Here is an 11,153-nt window from a genome sequence, read left to right on the forward strand (position 1 = left end):
CTAGTCTTTTTAAATAGATCAAGCATGATTTTAAATTATACACTTGATGAAGAAAATCCTAAAGTCCAATTAAGTTGTAATAGATAGGCCTACAGTTCTGTTAAGTTACTTCCTACAATTCCAATAGGTAGTAGAATTGAAATTCACATGACCAAAATATTTTTATGGATTAGGCACTTGACTAACGTAGCACTAGAGTATTGTGGTTGACAGAGTGCCTTGTTAATAAGTCAGTTAATGGTTTAGTGCAATAAACATGAGATTATTCACCCAAAAAAGATTGTAATATGCACTTACATCACCTGAAATTAGCAACAGGAATGGTTGAAATGCGACCCCGCAGATCGGCGGCTGGAGCTCCCACGGTGATCAGCCTGAGGTCGAACTCAGCACCATCAGCGGCGCACCACGTTTCATCCCTCGGTGTTACCACGTATCATCTCTCGATGTCACCACGCACCTCCAACGATGTGGCCTGTCCCACATTGGATTCTTTGTTTAAAGTAATATGAGGTTTCGACACTTTACCAAGATTTCCAGTGTTTGTCAGAGAGAAAATGGACACACAGGAAAGTTCAGTTGGCACGATCATACAAGACGTAGCACTGTCAATTAAGAGTGATTAGTGTGGCACTTTACACTTATATGAGTTTGAAAGCATAGTTCATACTTCCACTTTATAATGCAGCAGTTAACATGTCACTCAAAATAATACAGTCTTTTAGCACAGTCTGAAATACAAGTCAGGTCTTTGTGGAAAATATATACGATAAAAACGAAATCACTTCTTAAGTTACGAAGTTAAATGCACAGTTTCTAAATGCACAGTTCGTATAGCATGGAATTGAACACTGGGCACAGTTTAGAATATTCAAAAACACGCAAGTTCAGAATGAATATTAAGGTCACAGTCGATAGAAAATCATGCATAAATTCAATTCACACGATGTCTGCGACAGTCTCTAAACTTCTAGAATTCACTTAAGTAGATTTTCTGTGTGAATTAGCCTAACAAGAGTCCACATTTCCTATTACCGACATAAAATGTCCTTAAGGTTCAGTCTCTTTTCTAATGACACTGTTCAAACATTCACACGACATTCAAATCTCACTTGTTCCGAGACCATACAGCCAACCAGTTCATACCACAAAAATCGAGAACATTCTTCACCATATATCCTTCAATAGTTAATATATATTCAAAACTACAACCAACAACAAGTAAGAATGTTCCCATTCAACTATCAGTATACGAGCTAACAAAGATCTATACGGCAGCATTCAATTATGAACTCTTTATCACTCCTTCAACAAAATTATGGAGACCGCGAACCCACTTCGTAAATAACAAGATTAATGGATTAGTGGGTCCAACTTTATAATCTACAAGAAAGTTTGTGTCATCTTAAGTGGCTACTAAGGTCCATTAACCTTCTCTTCAACATGTAAATCAAGTTGCTTCCAGCCGAATTTCACTCGAACTTTGATACGGCAACTTTAGTCATAGACCTTCTTGTTATTATGTGGTCAAGGCCTAGTTTGTCTATTTTATAAAATTATTTTAAAATTATTAGTGTAATATCATACCAACTTCAACCTTTTCTTTGCAAACATTTTAAATGAAGTTTCAATTGTAAATTATTATTTAAGAAATAACAATTTCTCACATTGTATAATACTCATTCCAATCATATATTCTCATTTTTATATTTTTTACCATGACAATCAAGATCCTGATTTTTATCTTTGAGTATGAGTGTAAAAAGGCTGATGCCCTTTTAAAGGGCGAAACATGTCCCTTCAAATTTTAGTCTAATAGGATGTAAGTCCTAACCTTGGAAATCCAATTGTATTGAATAAGTTGATCCTAATAAATTTTGATAATATCTTAAACTGATGTACATTTCAATACGGACCAAATATGAAATTTGTAACTTGTAATCTTCCAATGTTCTTATCACAGTACGTGATAGTGACAGAGTTCAAATACACGTTGAAACTAGTTAAGTCAACAATGCGCTGTAAACCGACAAGTCTAGCACTTGTATTAAATTCAACCTGAATACACCTTCAAAATCACAAGTTCACAACTTGGTAGGAAAATTCATAACACATTGCGGACTGGGTGCCCTTCACCCCATACACAACCCTGTTCCCGGCCACTTTCTAACTATCTCTAAGCTGGAGTGCATGCATTCAATAAACTGTCAGAACTTCGCTCGCTTTTGAAGGACTACTGTGTATTTTTCTAGTGACCTTCCTAAATATTTGTTGAAATGCAGAGTATTTCTTGAAATCTATTTTGGCTCATAGTTTTCGGAAATATGGGTTTTTTTCTTAGGGGATTGGTTGGCCAGTAATCTTTCAGACATGATTTCTTCACCTGCCCTATCAATATACACAGAGCAATATTTTTTTAATTTTCCTGCTAGTGACATTAGTCCACTTTAGTGTTTTTGGGGATACGTTATGAGAATGTGAAATCTAATCATAGTATAAGTTTGTCTGTTCAGCTACATACTGAAAAAATTCCTCACCAAACATAAGTCCTGCTACTTATCCTATGTTTCCAGATTCATTAGGCCATACCTTTATACCAGGAGCACCTTCAAAATCCTCTAGCCTAGGTTCACTGTTGTCCATAAACCAATTGTTAGGAAACACTACATTATTTACAATATTTAGAATATTTACACCCGTAACACAATTAGCAGACTCGTTGTGCACTACATGAGTTCCACGCCTTGAAGATAAGACTATATCCTCATCATCACTTGAAACATTTCCGTTAGAAGATATTTCATCATCGAACTCTAAATATTCAGCATCACTTAGATATTCGGAGCGTGTATCAGCATATAATTCGCGAATAATTTCATCTTTGCCTAAACACGTGCGATCCCTGGGCACTGCCTTCTTGCATGGCTCTTCGAACTTTGTGAACATGTTGTCAAGAAATGCAAAGAAAATCTATGATATGAAGAATACTCGAAAAGAAATGCGACTATCGATTGTGTAGAACCATACATAACATAGATTGTGTAGAACCATACATAACAGAGTTCTGTTACCCTTGACCTCCAAATAGTTTCCGTATATCTCAAAAGGTAGCGCTAAAGTTCAGTCTGCTGGATCTGCTGCTAACACGAGATAACTCGGGACCGGTCCGCAATGCTCGGCTAGGCAAACACGAGTTTTCTTGGGACCGGTCCACATTGTGTTAAGTCTTATGACACTAAGCTCAATTTTGAAGTGCTTTAAAATATTTCACACGTTCACGATGTGGTAGAAATTTCTAAGTATCGCGGTCTCGTACAACGAAATTCTAAGTATTATGGCACAATTCACTTTAACTTCGCGTAACGCGATGCAGCAGCATAATCTTCTCCCATGGTTGAGTTGCGGATTTCAACTGAGTACTATACCTGTCAAGTCGTTGACCTTATATACCCCACTGTGGGCTGGCTCACTGCGCCAAGTGACAGACAAGTGGCTTCGTACGACAAACTTCTACTTTTAATATCTTCAAAGTTACTGGATGGATTAACCCCAAATTTCGGCTATTATTTCAAAATATGGGCTTCACGCTGGTGTAGCTTTCATTTCTGTATCTTGAGCCGTTCAAAAGTTACGACAACATGTGGCAGTTACGTCACTCGGCCTGTTCCCCTCTCGCGCTGTCTCTCTCACTCCTGCAGCAAGCAGTGGAGTCCAGAACTTTCGTTGTACAGCTGTTTCAGACACTAAAGCTGAGCAGCTCTTTAATAAATAATGACTTAGAAAAATGATGTACCAGGCCATATACCTTCCTGGTACAATATGTAATTTATAAGATGTAAATGTGTTGTTATTGGTGAACACTGTAAGACAATATGACCCGTGTCGCTGTTATCTCATAACAGCTGATTGTTTATTTCAGGTCATGCTTGCATTAATGGAAGTGTGCCTACAGTTTCAAGTAGGAGTCAGTGGTATAAACAGTAAGCTTTCCATTTAAGTAAGTATAATATTTTGAGTATAATATACAATTATTAGAGAGAGAAAAATGAATTCTGGCCCTGTGCATGAATCTCTTGAAATGTATTTATTTATTACTATTGAACATGTGATGCAAACTAAGTAAGTCTAGTCATCTGCAGCTGTATTTATAGCTCATGTTGTTCCTATTTTTATATATTTTGTTAAATTTTATATGTATTATTTTATTGTTTTCTTTTCGTTATTCACTTACAACACCTTATATCTGTTTGTTATGCCTTGTTTGTAGATGTACATAGAAACCAGTCGGAAGTTAACTTGGTATATACTTGCTTTGTTGTGTAGCCTTGGACCTTTCCGTATTTATTGCTGTGGTTAAATTGGGTCACATCAGAATTTGCATTATTACAATGGACTTATAAGTTACTTATAAAATTGGTTTTATTTTTCTGTTGTGTGTAGTTCAAAATGGAAGCTTTATGATTCAGTGTGGTTTAGTTATAGACTTCTCTGATCTGATCCAGTCTGGACCAATTGCAACCACTTCCAGATTAATCGCTGTTTTGTCAGTAAATTTTGTAATTACCAAAGATGAAATTTTCTAGGATTGTAATAGGAGATAGTCAGTTGCACTAAGAATCCCCACACAGTAAGATAACTATTTGCAAGAATATGAATATTTATGGTGGACTGTATGAATATGGCAGAAAAAAATTCTAAAACAGAAATTATGGAAATGGATATATAAAAAATATGATAAAATGATTGAAGCAATTCTTTCACCTACTGAAATAATGCTACAACTATACAAATAGAAACGTCATGTAAATTATTTCCGTCTAGGCCTACAGTGCAACATAGAAGACTGCATAATTTTGAAATAAGGTTGAATGTTAAGGGATTTATGCTATGAATACCTTTTCTTGTTGTTTTGATGTAGCATAATGGGAAGAATGCCTGAGTCATGTTCACAGCCATAACAAAATGAATTTAGTACTGTGTGAATAATTTTTGTCATTGAACCAACCCTGTGTTTTAATGTAGCATAATGGAAAGTATAATTCCCAAGTCATGTCTATGGCTATAAACATAAATTTACCTTGGTTAAATTTAAAATTTTGATACACAAAACACTTCATATTAATCTCTCTTACCTCCATTGACAAACATACATAACCACTGCTTGCTGTGTAGATTATTGCTGTGGTTAAATTCGGTCAGACCAGAATTTGCATGCTACATTGGGCTTTTAAGTTTCTGGTATTTATAACATTAAAATTGGTTTTGTTATCTTTAGTATATAGTTTGAAGTGGAAGCTATATGAAGTCAAAAGGTTTTTTAACCATAGTTTTAAAAAATTTAAGATAAAATGTTGTATAAAATGGACATTTACTGGTATTGTTTGTGAAAATCCTGTATAAACATACTTAGATCTTTAAAGCACAATGCTCTGCTGGTGCAGAGTAGCTTTCTATCTTGTTTTCACCAATCATCTCTTAGCATGAATCCCATGTGGAAATTCTTACTGCAGCTGATCTCTTAGTAGTTATAATAAATGTAGATGCATATATAGTAATCACTCTCCATCAGACATGAAAAACTATTCATTGTTTTTTTTAAACAGTTAACTTTCTGTATTGAAATCAGGTGAATGAAATAAGTAAAAAGAGAGAAAACAAGAATGTATTTTTTATTCACTATGGATAGAAATATTTTAATGCTCAGGAATGAAAATTTTGTACATATTTATTACACTGTTCTATATAATTTTTGTGTTATCTTTTAAAGGGTATTGTGCATTAATATTGTTAAGTCATTGCTTTAAAAACAATGTGCCATGTATTATATGCCATAGATGTTTCTCTTAACTCTACGATCCTTAACTCTACGTGTGGCCATAATAAGTTAAGCACAAAACAATTGATGTTATGGAAGATTGAAAAAGACAGGGTAATATGTTATGTTGTTGCAAACTGTATATTATGGAAAGAATGAAGTGTAGAGCTGATGCCTTAAGATGTAAACTCTTTGCATTTGTTCTCATCTACAGCCATCAACAAGAAATCTCTTTCATTTAGTTAAGGACAATATTTCATAATTGGTGGACCTCAAAGGCAAGTGACACAAACTCTTGTACACAACCATATTTTTAAATAATTGCCCTTGGTTGTCAATCTAGTGTTTCCAGTTTCTTACTTTATGTATGGTTGTACTAAATTTTATGATAATACCATTTTTAAGTTAAGAACTCATACTTGTATTGATTGGAAAGAGTTTATTTTTAAATACCATAAAAATAAAATAAATCAAAAATATTTATTTAATTGATAAAAGAATGTAACACATAATATTTTATAAAATGCTTAACATTTATTTATGTTTGTTTTAAATTTTAAATGTTCTGTGGAAGCAAAACTGGTGGAATCTTTCAATGTGTGTTATATTTTTATACAGGAATCATTTCACTTTGCTATTCAGAACCCAGATTTTTTTTTTTTTTTTTTTTTTTTTGCATGTAACTGTTGTGATAACTTTGTAATGATGAACCTATTTGTTGCTTTTGTTTTGTTTAATATCATATATCATACTAGCAATATTTAATGTAATTTCCATGAAAATATTACTGAAATGAGAGTGACATCAGAATTCATAGCTCCCACAGAAAATCTATTCTACTTGTCCTTTATTCAGCTGAAATTGTGTGGATCAGTGGTAGTGTGTCAGCCTCCAAATCCCAGGATCACAGGTTCAAACCCTAAAGATGGAAAACAGATCCTTTCAACATTCCATGTCATATGATATCAACAAATAAAAGATCTCTAGTGACACATTTGGTGTTCACGTGACGAAATTTAATAAAATTCTGCAATAGGTCACCCAGTAGAGTTCTGGTTTGTCTGCCAAGTGATAAAGTAAAACATATGTCAAAATTGACATACAGGTAGCCTAAATGGCTCAGATCAAAATGCCTGCACATGGTAGCTGAGGCCGTATTATTATTATTATTATTATTATTATTATTATTATTATTATTATTATTATTATTATTATTATTATTATTATTATATTTTGACGAGTGTCAACATTTCGTCTGTTCTACTGCGAGCCTTTCCAAGACAGCAGCAGCACAACTACAATATCATTTCCCCAAAAAGAGGAGCTATGCAGTAAACACGTGTCTCCACATATATACTTCCAAGGTCAATTCCATTTGTCCTCTGGACTACACTGTCCTAACAAGGTCTCATGATGGCGATTCTTGTTTTGAAAGAAAGTACAACAGGGCAACAATCCTCAAGAGATCTTCTGTAGAGGTAGATGAAACATCAATACTTGTCTAATCATGTCCACAGCCATATAGCGCAAAAGAAAACAACTTTCCAATCCTGTTTCCCATTGTTCATAAATTATTACATCACCCTCTGATCTGCTTTTCAAATCACTTATCAAACGTAACATTAGTTGTGCAATTCTTCTGGTAGAGCATATGTTAATTTTAATGGCATTGCATTACATTTTCAAACTGAATGTAATGGTTGCATGTCATAGCTTGATTGTTGCTGAACCAGAAAACGTAAGTGCATTGACTCGAGAGTAGCAAATCTGAAGAATTATTTAGTGCGAGTGTATGAATTATTTCCTTAGGCATGACCTATCATATCATATTTTCCAGTATAGTGCTGTAAAGGAGTAATCATCATGTATAACAAGTTGTACAAGCATGAAAAATCCATTTAAATTAATTTTATTGAATAACATTTTGTTAAACCTTAAAGGGAAAATGGACTGCAAAATCTTGTGTAATTTTTCAGTTTTTCCAAAGTTAAAACTTTTATATTAATAACCAGGTATATTGTGTTAGATTGCTGTTGTAACTGTTCATTGGCTGAGTTGTGACGCTTCCCTTTCTCTACACCAGTGGTCAAAAAAAAGTGGTCTTGTGAGACATTACTGCATACCCCTCCTTGCTCTGCCCTTGCTTTAGCTTAGAAAATTGTATTTTATATTATCAAATATACAGTATTACCCCGCATTTACATTCCCGGCTTTTACGTTTTCCCATCTCTTACAACAATTCTTGTTGGTCGCCTGAGATTTCCTATGCTTATAATGTATTAAAATTCTCAAATTTACGTTTGCAACATTTTATCCTTCCTCGACAGGCCGTTCGAGAGGAAAAAATTTGAGGCAAAATGGCTTCACAACTAGCTAAAATGCTTTGAGTAACTATGGTATGACGACCAAATCAAACAACCATGGTCTATAATAACTCTTAGAACTCTCAGTATTGAACTTCCGCTTAACCAACGCAGTGCATTCTTTGATATCAGGTGTTTTCCACAACGTCCTAAACCTTATATTCAAATCTGATGAGTTGAATTAACTCTCTAAATCTCACATACACACAAATTTTCCACCATAATCCTATGACTATTGAATGCAAGTAAACACCCAACAGAAATCAAAAGTCATGTATAATACCGCACATACAGTATCTGGGTAATGGCAAAATGCAGAGCCCAACAAAACCACAAAGGAGGAGGAGGAGGAGGAGGAATCAGAATCAGGTGTTTGCTTTATTGCTTAGTACCGTATAAGCCACAAGAAGGAGACGTTATCAAGTGATTCAGTGTTTGTCTTGCCAGAGTTCGTTATTTTACGGTTATTGTTTTACACTTGTGTTTGTTGTTGGAGTTGTTAAAGTGATTGTCGCTGATTCATCACATTTATTTTTGTTATTTGTTACCTTTTTTTTTTCTTGTTATGCGAGTCGAGCGGTCAAAGTGAATTGCCGCGATCTTCCTTTCCCGCCGTGTGTTTGTTAATCCTTCTTTGTTATTGCCTTTTTGTTTTCCTGCTAATAATGGAAAAAAAAAAGTAGGAAAGAAAAACTTTCGCTATGGATGAGAAAGTTCAAATATTAGAAAAGGTTGATTTGTACTGCGGAACATGTGTTTCATTGGCACGCGAATTGCAGCTTCCTGTATCCATGCTGAATACAATTGTGGAAAACAAAGGAAGCATTACATCAAGTGCTTCAGAATGCGGACCAAACTCCAAGAAAAGGAAGTATGCGTCATACTGCAAATACAAGAAAATGGAAAAAATTGTAAAAAGTTGGTTTGAAACTTCAAGAGCCGCAGGCATTCCAATTGATGGTGTGCTCGTAAGGGAAAAGACGCTTATGGTGGCAAACATTCTTGACATTGAAAATTTCAGCACGTCCAATGGCTGGATCGACCAATTTAGGAAAAGGTATAACCTAACCTATAAAACTGTTTGTGGGGAATCTAATGCAGACCTATCTGTGTCGGTGCGACATAAAGCCACTAGCAAAACAAAGAAAAATGCAGTTAGTGATGAAACTGTAGAAGAATGGAACGATAGAAGATTGCAGGAGCTGACTAAGGATTACAAACCCAGGAACATTTTTTACCTAGATGAAACTGGACTGTTTTTCAGTGTGTTGCCCAGCAAGACTTTAGTATTCAAAGGAGATAAATGTCATGGTGAGAAACACAGCAAGATGAGGCTCACAGTGATGTTGGGAGCCAATGCTGATGGCTCTGAGAAGCTCCACCCCTATGTGTGACCGTTCGTGGACGCCGTGGTTTGTAGATAACCATGAACTATCAAATTATTTGCCGACTAGTATTCAGAAGGTTCGCATGATACTCCACTCAGGGCATGGCCCTTCGAAGAGTATTCGGTCACATTCAGATAACGACGACTGAGCTATAGATACTGCCAATCATAAAATGTAAATTATACACTAAGGCAAAGTTTTCAAATAAATCGCAACAGAAATTGGAAGGATCACATTTTAATTTAAAAAAAATCAATTGATTGAATATGAACAACTGAAATGAACAACGTAAAATAAATCATATGCATTCATTAACATTAACTAAGGATCGAGTCCATCTTGCATTGTCCATCATAAACCGGAAACAATTATTTAACACAAATTCACAGAAACGTAGAATCTTATGGATATATCAAAGTCTATCGGGTCATATTATGTCATTCACTCGTCGTCGCAAATGTTAATTGTACCTGTCCACTCCGCCTTGCCTTTCATAGTTATCATTGTTCCTATCTGACTAACTAAATATCAGTTAACTTGAACCCCCCAACAGATTTCAGCATTTATAAATGATCACACATAGCAACACAATACACATAAATGAGTAAAATGCACGTCGTTTCCACCCATCGAGCTGTTGGCTGCACCTGAAATGAATCTTTATCTACTGGCATGAAAATATAAGTTGGTACAGTCTGGACTGCGTCGAGGTCTGCCTTCACCATCAGCTGAAATGCTACTACAGCATGAATCTACTACAAGCATCTACTACATGTACATCGATTGCAATAGGTGATTCTGATCTTAAACATAACTATCATTGAATTGCATTTTAAGACCCTAACCGTGCGCACATTCCAACATTTCGTTACTTGCAACTACGAATCTTAATTTATTAATTCATGTACTTGATGACTCTCTTCAATACCAATGCCTAACGCTGGACTAGCTTGTTCAATCATCTCACAAAATATGCGGCGGAAATTCTATTAACAACACCATTAACAACTTAACACGTCTCGAAACTCAATATAATTCGACACGCAAACCATAAAAATCAACCTAAATTATCTCGTGTCCGCCACGCTTTATGACGACCCTACGTTCGTCATCACATTGTATACCGCACAAATCATCACATCCTAACTGCACAAGCAATATTAAGGAAGAGCCTTATCAACATTATACATGAACATTACCTAATACACCTTAATGAACATCCATATCACATCATGGGAATTATACCAAGATCACGCACCAATATTTCACACACACTGTCACACTGCAACTTACCTGTAGTAAATGATATTATTTTTGTTTCACAGCGATAAATAATACGGACACAACGCAGTAAAACGTCTCATCCACGGTAATTGACGGCATACACTATTTACCCACGTATGATCAATCGCAACCCGACAAATACAACCGAAAATCTGTTAGATCGTTCAAGTTAACACACCCTTGTCACCTACGTGACATTGACAAAAGGACTAACGCTACTAAAGCATTCTAGGAAAGCAAAAGATAGACAAGTACAATAACTTATCTGGCTTCTTCATGGTAATTCCGCAGCGGTTTAATCAT

General features: G+C 35.2%; 1 protein-coding gene across 1 annotated transcript in view; it reads left to right on the forward strand.

Annotated features, from left to right (window-relative positions):
- Klp64D (kinesin-like protein 64D) overlaps nt 1-6,451 on the forward strand; it is a 186,785-nt gene extending 180,334 nt beyond the window's left edge. Inside the window, exon 14 of the mRNA XM_067144246.2 lies at nt 3,920-6,451. The gene's annotated coding sequence lies outside the window, so the exon portion shown is untranslated. The remainder of the gene's footprint in view (nt 1-3,919) is intronic.
- Nucleotides 6,452-11,153: the final 4,702 nt, after the last annotated feature.

This window comes from Anabrus simplex, chromosome 3 (genome assembly GCF_040414725.1).
Source record: "Anabrus simplex isolate iqAnaSimp1 chromosome 3, ASM4041472v1, whole genome shotgun sequence".
Classification (NCBI taxonomy): Eukaryota; Metazoa; Arthropoda; class Insecta; order Orthoptera; family Tettigoniidae; genus Anabrus; species Anabrus simplex.